General features: G+C 37.1%; 1 long non-coding RNA gene across 1 annotated transcript in view; it reads right to left on the bottom strand.

Moving 5' to 3' along the window:
- Positions 1–10,917, bottom strand: part of LOC116449015 — a 47,051-nt gene extending 36,134 nt beyond the window's left edge. The window contains exons 1-3 of the long non-coding RNA XR_004242192.1: positions 10,084–10,917; positions 9,723–9,785; positions 3,962–4,060 (exon numbers count right to left, since the gene is read on the bottom strand). This is a non-coding gene — a long non-coding RNA (uncharacterized LOC116449015). The remainder of the gene's footprint in view (positions 1–3,961; positions 4,061–9,722; positions 9,786–10,083) is intronic.
- Positions 10,918–13,589: the final 2,672 nt, after the last annotated feature.

Below are 13,589 nucleotides of genomic sequence, written 5' to 3'. Positions count from 1 at the left end.
AAAGAGAGCAGAATGGATTGTCTAACAAAAAAACCAACATTTTGAAAAAATATATCCTTCATATAGTTCTGCTAATACCAGAGGAGAAACGTTACAGGTGTGACTTAAAGTGCTCAGAAGAAGCGACGTGAGAGCTGTTTCTATTCAGTTTCTACTCAGAGCAGTGTGAGCATTGAACATTTCTGTATTTTTTTTATCATCATTCCACACCATCTGTATCCACCTCCGTGAGGACTGTGCATAGTGAAAGGCTTTGCTCACTTCCCACACAGTGGAATGGCCTCCTTGCTATTTAATGCAGAGGGAGAATCCTTAGGGATTGAATTTCCCATCATCTCCCATCATCTAATGCCTGTTCTGATCCCAGTTTCCTGACTGAGCCAGGCAGGAGTAGCTCACGATGGAAAACCTCAGTCCCACTACCAGGGACAACAGCAGATCCAATATCCACACACCTCCCTGGGCTCCCAGGAGTGCAGAGTGATTCACAGATAAGGACAAATAAATCACTCCAAGCAGTGTCTAATGGTCATAAAGATTTAATAAATAAAGATAAGCCACCAGTTAAATAATTGTAGTCATCAATATTTTGCACATAAGGACAAATCCTTAATTCCTTCATTCCCTTTCCCCTCCCAGATGTGTGGCTGCTGTTTCATTTGCATTAAGATTTGCAAAATACCACAAAAAGAGCATTTTAAAATAGCATTTAAAGCTATTTTTCTTAGGCAAAAGAGATTCCAGGAACAAGTCAAAGTGATCCTTTTCCTTCCTGCATTTTAGGAGCTGTCCAAGGCTCACGGTGCTTTAATCGACCCAAGTTCAGATAATTCAAACTCTGAAGAAATCCATGAGCACTAAAGACCCCAAGCCCAGGCACCTGTGTTAAATATTCCTTTAAACACTTGATTTTAGGGCACTCATGTCCAAATATTGGCTTTAGTTCCAATCTAAACCATCTCACCTGAGCTTTTAAAGGTGATTTAGGAGGTGAATTATGGTTTTAAAAAGGCTGGTGCAAAAGTTTAACTAATTAATCAATTGGGGTTTTTTATAGCAGGTTACTTGTGCAGTCTGTTGCCTGCAAATGATTTTAAGGATTTAAAGCCATGTAAATTGTGTAAATCACGCAATTTAAGGAATCACAGCAATAAATGTGCTGAATCCCCCCTTTCAGTGGATGTGGTTGTTCAGATTTTGGAGTGAGGAAAATTGCCACAAAATCAAGTTCAAATTTCCCACTCTGGGTTCACCAACGCAGAATAAATCAGAAAATCAGAGAATCATCAAGGCAGGAAAAGAATTCCAAAATCATCAGGTCCAACCTTCAACCACATGGCCACTGAACCCTTTTTGTCTTAAATCCACTCATTATCACAATTTTTGAAATTCATGCCACATCTCCTGAAGCTTCTTAAATGGGAGTCCAGTGAAGAAAAAAAATAGAGGTTAATTCAGGGATCAGCATTTCAATAATGTAAAACTGAATTTAATTTGTTAAACTTTATTAACATATGCCATTATGCCTTGGATTTCACACTTAATATGTTTTCAACGTGGTTAATTTAAGAAAAATAATTAAAGTCAACTGAATAACCTTAATAGCTGGTAGTTGTAGAACTGAATTCGTTTTCTCTATTGCAAATTGAAATATAAAGCCCATCTGTTTCCTCTGAAGGAATTCCTGAAATTACAGGGTTTTTTAGTCAATTTTTCTCTGTAATTAAAAATTTAATTGACTTTTGTCCATTTAAAAAATTAATTTTAATAGCAAATGATTTTTAGTAATAAATAATCTTAACAGTAAGTTTACTAATATCAAAAAACAAAACCAAACACCCACCAACAGGAAGGAAAACTGAACATGGATAATTCTTTCAGATGTAATTGTAAAATTAATATGAATATAAATTAATACCATTGAATTCCACCAAAGAAGTGGCTGCACAGATTTTTTATCAGCTTGGAAACCCACGTTTTCCATGCCTGGCCTTTCCGAATTTGCTCTTAATAAGATGCTGGAACTTCTGCATAAATTAACCATGGAAACAGTGGAAACAGCTCTGGCTTATGGCACATTCTTTAGAAAATATAAATAAATATATAATATCATGTGTGTGTATTTGTGAGTCGATATCTGAGACCCTGCCTGGAGAAGTCATAGATAATTTATCTCACAACACCCAAATACAGCAGATATCTCAGATTTTCCATTCCTTTCTACTTAATGCCAGAGTAAATTAGAACTTTGAGTCCCCACATCCCCAGAGCTCAATTAAAGCTGATGTTTGAGACGCAGATACTGAAATCAGTTTGTTCGTGCAACATTCCAGCCCATTTTCCAAATCAAGCAGAAGGCAATTTATCCCAGGCTCTGTGCTCTGCATAACAAACTTCTCCTCTTTGTTTAACGACCTTGTCTTGAAAACAGCTGGGTCTGGGGTGGCTTTGCACCATATCAGGGACAAGAGGGCCCAGAAAGTCACATTCTGTTAATGTTCCGAGTAGGCTTTTATTGCTCAGTCTATCTCCTGTCTTCACACTATATAAGGATTTCATCTAGTTTGTTTATTTGTATATTTTTTAATGGTTTTCTTATTGATTTATTGATTTGGTCTATTTTATATATTTATTTATTTATTATTGTTATTTATTTTCGATTATTTGAAACTACTGCACTCAAAAATCCACAGCTTTCTTTAAATGGGTTGTGTTTAGAACACTGGAACTATAAATTCCTTCTCTAAATACAAACCCAGCACCTTTATTTTTTCCTCTTTTTTTTTTTTTTCCCCCTCTCTCAATATCCTTGTTGCTGGTAATCAAATGTATGTTCCATCAGATTCCTGTGGGAATCCCTCTGCCACCTTCCTGGGAGTTAATCAGCATCTCCATTGCCTGTGAAATGTTCCCCAGCATGAGCATGAGGGGATGATCAATAACTGATCAACTCAGTCAACATTTGGGGACACCTGGCAGGATGGGAGGTGGTGCCTGATGAGAACCCAACCAGTGATTTGACAGTAATTAAGGCACTGCTTTTACTCAGACAGAGCTCTCAAATAACCCTGGTTTCTATTTGTGCTAATAAACTTCCAGTTTCATATTTCACACAAACTTTCACGTTCATATAAATACCACAGACTTGAAAAACACTGTTGATCAGCCCCATCTAAACAAAACAAAGTCACATTTTTTCCTGAAGGAGCTGCTGACAGTTTCACCATTTCTAAAGATGCTCATCTTAATCCAGAAACATTCCTTTTGCCTTTCACCAGTTTGGACAGTCAATGCTTTTCAATAAAAAATATAAATTGCATTCTTTTTGCAGTATTATTAATGAAAATTATATTCAAAAAATACTCCCAGAAGAAGCAAAATTGAACTTTCCAAGTCTACCATTCTAGCAGTGTGTTAAGTAAGGATCTGTCTTCAATCTATGACTCTCTTGGATCGTTGCAGGGCAAGATTTGTGAAACAAGAGCTCTGTGGTCCACAAAATTTGTTGCAAGAATGCAGGTGTGTCTTTATGAAAGTCTTACTGTCAGCCCAGGGATCTCATCAGAGAAATATAATTATTTTACACTGAAAAAAAATCCCAGCTGAAAATATGAGACAATATATTAAATGATATTTAGACTTAGTAAGAAAATTTTTTCCTGTCCTAGAGGGATAAAAAGAAATACTAACTATAATTCAGAATTTAAAACCTATTAAAAGGAAAATTTTAACCAACTGGGTCACTGCAATTTAATCTGAGTTTCAAGAAGAGGAAAATACATTTAAACTTTAAAAGACTGTTTTGGTACAATTAATTCAATTAGACATGAGAACAGGTGCAATAATTTATGAGAATATTAGTATGAATAAGGGTAATCCACTTTAAAAAACAATCATTTTTACGATTGGAAATACAGTTTTAAATAGGTGTAGATTTTCAAAGAAAACAAAGTTTACTTACTTTTAAAAAATCTGAATCAATTTCAGAGTAAACCAGCACGAGTTTCTGGATTTATTCCATGTTTCTGCACAGTCATTGAAGAAAAAAAGCTGGAAATAACTCAAAAAACATAAGAAATAATATTACTACTTCACTAGTGATAAAGACATGGATTAACCAGACAAAATCTGTAGAATTTTTGTTACACCTTTGCAGAAATCCTGACAGTTAACTGAGAAAACCTAATTATCACCGTACTTATCAAAGGAGTTTCGTGTGCAGTGTCATCTTCCTGTGAAGGATGGTTTTTATCTCGTTATTACTGCAACAAATGCTTACAATATTCAATAAAATGTGCTTGGTATTTTGTCTCCTTTTGGAGGCTGGGGTTATTTTCTCTACTCAGAGTCGAGGGCTCTGCAAAGCAAAGGGTCACTGACACATCCTCGGGTGGGAGAGCCCTGGACACATCCCAGGCTTTCCAGGAAAACCAACCCAGAGCAGCCTCTCTGAGGTTATCTGAACTGTTATGCTGGGTTTTCTCCACCCCACTGGCCTCTTGGGGTTTATTCATGGACAATGAGTGACTTTAAAGCCTCACTCTAAACCAATGATTTCAATCATATCAGATAAATTATTGTTTTCTCCTCCAAGTGCTCCTGCATGAGTTGATATACAGGTAAAGCTTGTGGCTCAATCTGATTTATTTTAAATTATCGGGTGATCTAGAAACTGAACTAAATATTTACGAGCTGCCAGTGACAAATGAGAGAGGTAATTCATTTAATAACAGCAGTGAGTATCAGATTTTTGCTGTATTTCTGCAGCAGAGCAGTGAAACATTCACTGGGACTGCAAATTTTGGTGTCACAGGGTACAAACAGTGGCTCAAAGAGGTCCAAATATGGGACAGAACAGAATGAAACTCAACGTGGGCCTATCACACATCTATTTCATTTTAAAAAATCTGAATTTGTGGTTTCAACTCCGAGTTGAAATTAAAAAAAAAAAAAAAAAAACAGACAAACAAATAAAACCCAGCTAAGTTTCTACAAAGAGGAAGTTCTGGAGCATCACCTGTCTTGGAAAAAAAATAATTATATATAAGAAATTTAACTGAGCCTAGAAGGAATTGATAACTTGTAGCTGGAACTGAGAGATAAAAGATTTAAAAGACACAATGTTTGAGGAAAAAAATGGGCTGGAGAGTTTCTGTCTCAGTGGAGTCAGATACAATGTTCCACCAGAGAAACCCCACACAGGAACTTTGTTTTAATGAGAGGATTTCTCCGTTCACTCCAGTAAAAGGTTTAAATATAATCATTTTATGACTTTATCACTTACAGATTCCATTAATAAAAGAATGAAACAGAACTCACAAACTTGCTGAATTATGAGTTGTGTTTGACAGGGAAGAATTTGTGTTCAAACCTTGGTTTCCAGTGGAATGATCCCATTACTAAAATGAGCTTTATTCAATATACTTCCTTTATGTTGAAAATGACTTAACTTTTAATTGAAATGTATAGAAATATATCTGAAAAAAATATGATTATCATATATATTAACTTCTTAATTAGTCCTTCATAATGAATGTAGAGAAAGCATAAAATTTCAATAGCATGGATGTTACTAGAGACAGTATTTTATTGGCATCAATGGAAAAGTCACGTGTTGAAATCCAGACACTTTCCCTGTCAGGAGATAAATAGCTTTTCATACCTCAGTGGTATTTAAACCTACAAAAACATCTCCTTATCAGCCAGTTGTGAAAGAGCAGGTTAACTCCAGCTTTTCTGCCACTCAGACAAAAGACAATTATTCGTATTTTTGTTGCCTTTGTAATGTTTTTGCTGTAGTATGAAGTATTGAAGTATTGAATTTTACTGCTGTTTGTAACCCTCTCTCATCCCTTTGCTCTAACAACTGTTTGAACACTCATTTAAATGGAATTTTGGGGATCAACACCAGCAGGAAAGTGCAGCAATGCATCCAAAAAACAGCACCAAACTCTAGACACACAGGGCCAGGAGCAGCTTCACATTCTAGAAAGCAAAAACGTCACATGAGAGTTCATCACATGAAAACCAAGTTTTCCACATTTACTCAGGACATTATTGTTTGGTTCATACAAATGATTATTTGTACAGACACAGTGAGCAACTCTCCAGGGTGACTGCCTGGAGCTGAGAAGGAAACAAGATTTGTTTGACAACTGAGCCCCTTTTCAAGAGTGGCCAAGGAAAAGGTTCAGGGAAAAACACAAGTCTCTCATAGCACAGAACTGTACTAAGAGAGACACAGCTGTGGAGAACACCGGAGGAAGCTCTGCTGACCTTCAGGAGTTACCTGGTTCCTGAAGCACTTCCACCACGTGGGTTGTAGTGGTCAGGACTGCAGAACCAGAGGAATCCCAAAAAATCCCTGTTCTCTGTTCCTCATCAATCCTGTCCTTGTCTAGAGATTAAAAACCCAGCCTGCAGCTTTAGGGTATTGAATATCCACCATGGATATTTCTGAGGAGACAAAATTTCTCCTGTGCAGGACATGCACTCCCCACCATGCTGCCCAACCACCTACTGGTTGTTGTCATTTACTTATTTTTCCTTTTTATTAGAAGTATTTGGGCAGAATATTTGGTTTAGAATAAAAAAATCCCCAAATGTGGAAAAGTTATCACTGGGTTCTGTCCTGTTTCATGGCCTGAATTAATCAGGAAATCAAAACCAGATGAGACCTCATTAACATTTTTGCAGTTTTGATAAAACCTCACTGATTTATTCATTCTGCATTGTGATGTTGCTTTAAAAGCCTGTGAGACTGAGGTGGAGTCATTCCCACCATATGGGGTTTTTAAATTATTTATGTATCGTTCTTATATCCATGGACTTGTTAGTAAAGGAATTAAATCCTCCTGTTCCAACAACCTTTAGTAGTTGTTACATCTACAAGTCATTTGTAGAAACCTGGACTAGCTTGCTACAGAATCAATGCAATAAAATGCCTTCTGAAATTAAATATTCTCTAATTCTCCAGTCTAGTTGCACATTTTAATTATGACTCTAATGAATTGTAAACGTGACATCAGAATTCTCGTCTGACACCAAGAATTTGGATTTAATTAAAAAAAAATAGAATTATTCTAAGCAGATGTGTTTAATGATCACGGTGCTACTAAAATATGCACTCAAGCTTGCAGAAAGTACATAATCTCAGGGTATATTTACACAATATTCTCCTTGTTTCACTGGAAACTGTGCTGGTTTCTGACACTGAACTAGAAACGTGCCTCGGACATCTTTAGGCAGGTTTTAGATTGGCCAAAAAAAAGGCAAATTTAGTTGAAACAGGAGATTTTACAGGTCCTACTCATATTGCAGGCAAGGAGAATTTGGTATAATTTAATCAGGCTTTGGGTTTTCTTTCTTCTCCTCAGCTCTTGGCCTGGACAAGAACAGCGTTTTCAAACATTTGCGTTAAAAATGCTGCGGCTGCTCCGGAGATGGGAGGGAGGGATCAAACAGAAACACCTCAGTGAACAAAAGGTGGATTTTCCCACACGTTCTACAGAGACTGCACCTAATCTCTGGCAGGGCCAACCACAGTTCTGTCCCTGCTTTCCCTTTGAATTCCTTGGGAATGGGCCTCTCTGAACAGCCCAGAGTTCCTTGAAGGATGAACAGCAGAATCTTCAGTGCAGGTGGTCATTGCAGGAGAGAAAAGCTGATTAAGGCACAGAGTCATCAGCCTCAGCCAGCCTGCAGGACAAAATATATTGTGTTGCAGGAGGGCTTTGAAAAATCCTTTCTGTTTAGAATAAATGCTTGAGAGTGTGAAAAATGCTGGTCAAATCTCTGAAGATCTGACTTAGGTGGAACTGAAATCACTTCACTTCATGGGAAATAACTCACAGTCACCTAAGTTTTGGTAATTTTTACTGTATCCAACCAAGTATAGGAGGTTTTAAGAAAATCCCACCTCCTCTGGCCATGCACATTGCCTTTGCTTCTCTCTTTCTTCATCAAAAATATCTGTACACCCAAAGGTACAGACATAATGGATCTGAGCAATGACCTTGAGAACAGAACCATTAGTGTTGCACAAATTGAGCAATGTTTTTAATATCCCGAGAACTGTGATGGGTAAAGTAAAAATAAATTAAAGTTTAGAGTTTATGCTTATTTGGGGGGAAAAGAAGAGAGAATTCTCATAAGTGGCTAGAGACAAAAATAAATGATGTTTAGAGTTAATGCTTATTTTGGGGAGGGGGTGGAAATTGGCTAGAGACATATCAATTACTTATTTCCAAAAATTACAAGAGGGAGCTCATTTTGAGAAAAGAGTAAAATTTGTTCACATTTCCAAAGTATTATTAAAAAACTTTAAGCCCCATGAAGTAAAAATTGATTTTTGTGGGGTCACTGGATTGTGTGCAAGTCGGATTAAATGTATTCTGTAAGAGTTAACTGTATTTATAATAAAGCCATTTAAAAGTATCTGCCATGAAATTCCTGTGTCCTTCAGTTCTTTCCTTCAGACAAGGGAAGGGGTTGCTCATTTTGCAGAGCTGCTGGGTGCCTGAGAGAGGGAAGATGCCTTCACCAGCGCAATTAGCTTAATTACCACACATGTATAATGACTCGTTAAGAGATGAACGGGAGCTTAAAAGGAAAGGAGCAGAGTTTGTGGTACAGCTGGAACAACTTCCTTCAAAGAAAACAATTTGTGTGGGCAGCACTGTCTGATACAGAAGGAAAAGTCATTTGGACTCTTTACCATTGCTGTAGACACTGCACATAAAAAAGGTCATTTTTTAAAGAGACAAACCACATCCTTGAGCCATAATTTTTCTCGATTCCCCCTGCTCAGCCTGTGAAATGCAAGTAATTAAATTCCTATTGTTCTGCAGCCCGGAACCCACAATGAATTATGCTCTCAGAGGGTTTATTTTTCATTTGGGTTACTTTGCATCGCTGTAACTGGCAGGAAATTTCTGTGAGTATCTCCCTAGCCCAGGACAGTGGCTCTTCTTTTAATAATGCACACGATGGTTCTGTAAGAAAATGTTCTCTTTAGCACAGGAAGTGTTGTGGCATTTCCCATTTTGAGTCACAGGAAGGTCCCTTTGTCTGAGTCTATTAGATTCCTCGTTTAACAAAAGCTTCCAGCTCAAGCTTGAGAGAAAGAAATCAAATCAGACAAGATGACAAGACTGTAAATTAAACTCACAGACTGAACAGAAAACTAACATTGGGGTTGGGGAAGGAATTTGATTTTAATAAAATAACTTTAGATGTTAAAATTGTCAATAAATTCCTCGTCCTTCTGCAAGGACCATCTTCCAAACTGGAAGGTTCAGTAAAATCAGTCTTTCCACTACTTTGTTCCCTTCCCAAAGTCAGTGAAAACAGGTGCAAGAACTGAGAGCATTACTTAAACAATTTATATAGATTGCATGAAAAATATAAATGACTGACAAAGTTTTAAAATCCTATTTTATTCCTAACTTATTAAACCTGTTCTAAACTTTTCAAATTTTTCAATGGAAATGGAATAAATTTAAAAAAAATAAATAAACCAAAGAAAAATTTTAAAAACCCAAAGAAAAATTTACTTTAAAAGAGAAAAGGTATTTTTCCATGCTTTCAACTGCACTTTTATGGGAAAATTAAAAATGTGATAGTAACAAGAAGATAGAAGCCTTTAGCTTAGAAGAAAATGTAAGATTTTTAGGCAAAAGCCCATTTGAAATGGCAGCCACATTGGTTGGATATTTTCTTACCTTGTGAATTTGATGAGTTGGCTTTTCAGTTTGTATTGCAGAACTTGGATGCTCATTTACAACCTGTTTGTGAAAAGAAAAATTAAATAAAGGCATCCTTTTATGAAGCTATTTGGATCAGTCAAAAGCCTCAATGAAACAAAACAGTAAGCTGATTTTTGGGGTTTTTTCTGGAACTCTTAATTAAATATTATAAGCCCAGATATAAATATTAAAGGGAGCACTGTCCACACAGTGTGATCCATTCAAATACACTGAATTTCATGCCCTGGTTTCTATATTTTTCTTCTCTCCAGGACTAAGAGGTCATTATTGTATCATTAACATGAAGTGTTTTAATGAGAAATTAAGTCATAAATACCTTTAAAACCTGGACTTCAAAATCAACCAGATGCTTTTCAAGTACAACTCTCCAGCTGCATTTAAGAAATGGTTTTCACTCCATTCCCATTCAACTTCTCTGTTTCCTCTTTATAATGGATTGGAATAATATCCATTTCAGATCTGTCACGTACCTCTATAAAAAGTCAGATTTGATCTCCAGCTCAGGCTTTGGAGATGGTTCCCTTTCTCTGCTGGTTATTTTATCTGACTGTTTCAGCAATGCAGAGCTCAGATTGTGGCAGCCAGGGTGATAAAGTCCTGGCAACTGGGAATTGTCAGGCTGATTTCTGAAAAAACATCTGATCAACTCACCATTTCCTCTGCATGTGTTCAAAATAATGGCTCAGAGATTGCCATAAATATTATCAGGAGGACTCAGACAGAAAAGTGAAGCAATGTCACATAAACTCTGTAGAAAAGCACCACCAGTAAAAGGCATTAATTCAAGAATCTGCACTCTCTGACTGTAAATCATAGAAATATTCCCTACAATGTATAGAACGTGGGAATAAGACTAATTTTCTCTTGATTTTAATATAAACTCTAAGATCTGCAAAAAATAAAATAAAGATTAAGTAACAAAATTATTTCTATTCCTTCTTCCTGTGACAGCTTGGAATATCCCTCTGGCGTCCCAAAAAAATTGACCTTGGAGAACACAATCCCGAGAGGTTTTGTCCAGCCGAAAGGGGAAGGGGAAAATCCCCGTTTCTGTAGGTTATGGATGCTGGAGAGCAGCAAAATGCATCCCTGGAGTGGCAAGAAGCTCCAGGTCCTCCTGGGGCCACTTTTGTCCCCAGACAGAGCTGAATAACCCCAGTAATTCCCCTAAATCATCACGGGAACAGCTGAGAGCAAAGAGGGCCCCTTTGCCATTTTTTGCTCTTAGAGAAAAATGACTTTGATCCCTCCCTAATTAAAGAGCACAGGGCACTTCTGGGGCGAGTCCTGGGCTGGTGGAAGATAACTGCAGACCTGTTCTCCGGGCATGCAGAATAATGGAACTCTGCTGGCATTTATTTAAAGCAGTGATGAACTCTTTGATCTCTTTAATCACATAATCCAGAGAAAATCATTCTTGACCACTCCAAGAAAAAGTTCCAAATGATTCGTACTCGACTGCAGAAGATTTGTTTTAACCTGATTTGCCCTAAAGACACTCTGCTTTCAGCTTGGGAAGGTTTTTTAAACCAAAAAAAAAAAAAGGTTAAATTCATTTTCATTCTAATTTGTTCCATTTCTTTTTCATTAGCTGCTTGCTTGCTTTTTATAATATTAGAAGTGACTTAAACTGAGCTTTAGCTGGAAAATTAAAACTATTGGGATCAGTTCTTTCAACTGGACTTAAAGTAAATTATGCTCCTCTAATTTTTATATATATATTTTTTTTTTTTTAATTTTTTTTTAAATGCAGTCTCTGATACACCAGAGGATTTAAAGGAACAGATTTGAAATTATAATTATAAACTGAGGCTTTACAAGTAGAGACCACCAACCTAGCAGTAGGGTTTGGATGGAAAGTGTATTTGAGGAAGCAGAGTCCCCAGCCTTGCTCCTAACAGAGCAGAATATCACAAATATAATATCTGTAAGGAGCACCTGTGGCAGTGGCTGAGCCTTGCTTAAAATTTATAAAAATAATTTTGCTTGCTTGTTTGTTTTCTCATTTGTGTCTTTTTTATCAAGTTTCCAGAGGAAGAAATTTTAATTGTTAGGAGACATTTCTTCAATATCTGATTCAATCTCCAGCTCATTTCACTCCCACCCAAGGTTTTAGGAATACAAAATTTAAATTACTGTATTTCTTTCATGAGTATAAAAGTTTCATAGCTCATAAGCGTCACAAGAGTCTTCAAAATTTGAGAGTTATTAAGGTCAGTCATGAGAAAAAAAAAAAAATAGAACCACTTTTTCCTGGTGAAATATTAAATTTATTTCATGAGAAATATTTTTTATTTATTACCACCCCAAGAAGAGCTGGCAGCTAATAAAGCACTGAGGAGCTCTTTGTCTCTCCATCTTCCCATGTTGGAACTAAAACTGTTGCTGGAGGGGTTTTATGCATTCAATAGAAAAGCTTGGAAGTCGCTTTAGAGAACATTGTTGATTTAAATGCCTAAAATATTTTACTTCTCATCTGTTAAAACAAATTTGCTTTCCTTTCCTTTTTACTTTCTGTCTTTGCTTCTTTGTTTCTTCTCTGAGTTAAATGTATTTTCTGACATGTTCTAACCTTTAGGATTCCTTAGCTGTAAATAAGCATTTTACTTCAGAATATATTTATAACTTTCATCCTTAACGGAGTGATTACAGGTTAGGGTTGATTCTTATATAATTGTCCAAAATACAGTGGTCTTGAACTGCTTTATTTTTGGTCCTAGTTCAACAGGTTTTATAAGTCATGGATATCATTTAGGTGAATAATTTCCTGTGATTTTTGTATTTTGTGCAGGTGCAGAAGCAATGCCTGAAACCACAGAATCAGAGAGCTGTTAAGTGAGAATTAAAAGAAATTAATTGGTGCAAAACAAGACATCACTGATGAAAACAGGCATTTAGACAAGTGAAATTCCAGGAAAACTGCCTGTATGTGAAATGAATGGAAGATGATGGAAGATGGAAGATGGAAGATGGAAGATGGAAGATGATGGAAGATGGAAGATGGAAGATGGAAGATGGAAGATGATGGAAGACGGAAGATGGAAGATGGAAGATGGGAGATGGAAGATGATGGAAGATGATGGAAGATGATGGAGGATGATGGAAGATGGAAGATGGAAGATGGAAGATGGAAGATGATGGAAGATGGAAGATGGAAGATGATGGAAGATGATGGAAGATGGAAGATGGAGTTCTGCCAGATTCTTTGAGATGAACGGGATGTGGTGTTTATGGGCAATGCATGGGCTTGGAACCTTTATTTCACATTCTGTCTTTAAATAAAGCTTCTCTCCTGCTTTAGGAATCACAAACACCCCTCTCAAGCCAAGATTTTCATGCCATGTTTGTACACAAAGCTCATTCCACCATGGCCTGAGACGCTGCAGCTTCACAAGGTGACAGCAGACGAGCAAAGCCCTTGTGTTGCAAAATTAGATTCCCCAGGAATTAATTTAATTTCTCAACTGAGGATTTAAAATCCCGAGTAATGCATTTTATGAGCACAATCCTTGCACACAGTGGGCTCCACGTCCCTCCTCTGCTAACAGTGGTGTTGTGCCTCTGATCTGCAGAGCCCCTGGCACTGCTCTGTGGTGTGGAAGGCTCTGAGCTGGGAGAGGCAGCGATTGGGAATGCTTCACTTCCCCCCAACAAGCCACACTGGCTGCCTGGTAATGCCCCTCAAAAGAAGGAGCTCCCAGATTTGTAAGGATAAACATAAGCCAGAGATGGATTCTGGACAGAGGGTTTAACTTGCTGTGACAAAAAGCAAGGAGAGAGGAAGAATTATCCTGAAATCAGTTTAGTGTTGTATTCTGAGCT

Source organism: Corvus moneduloides, chromosome 10 (genome assembly GCF_009650955.1).
Source record: "Corvus moneduloides isolate bCorMon1 chromosome 10, bCorMon1.pri, whole genome shotgun sequence".
NCBI classification, from domain to species: Eukaryota; Metazoa; Chordata; class Aves; order Passeriformes; family Corvidae; genus Corvus; species Corvus moneduloides.
Note: the sequence above shows the minus strand (reverse complement) of the source record. Positions and strands in the feature narration are given on the sequence as shown.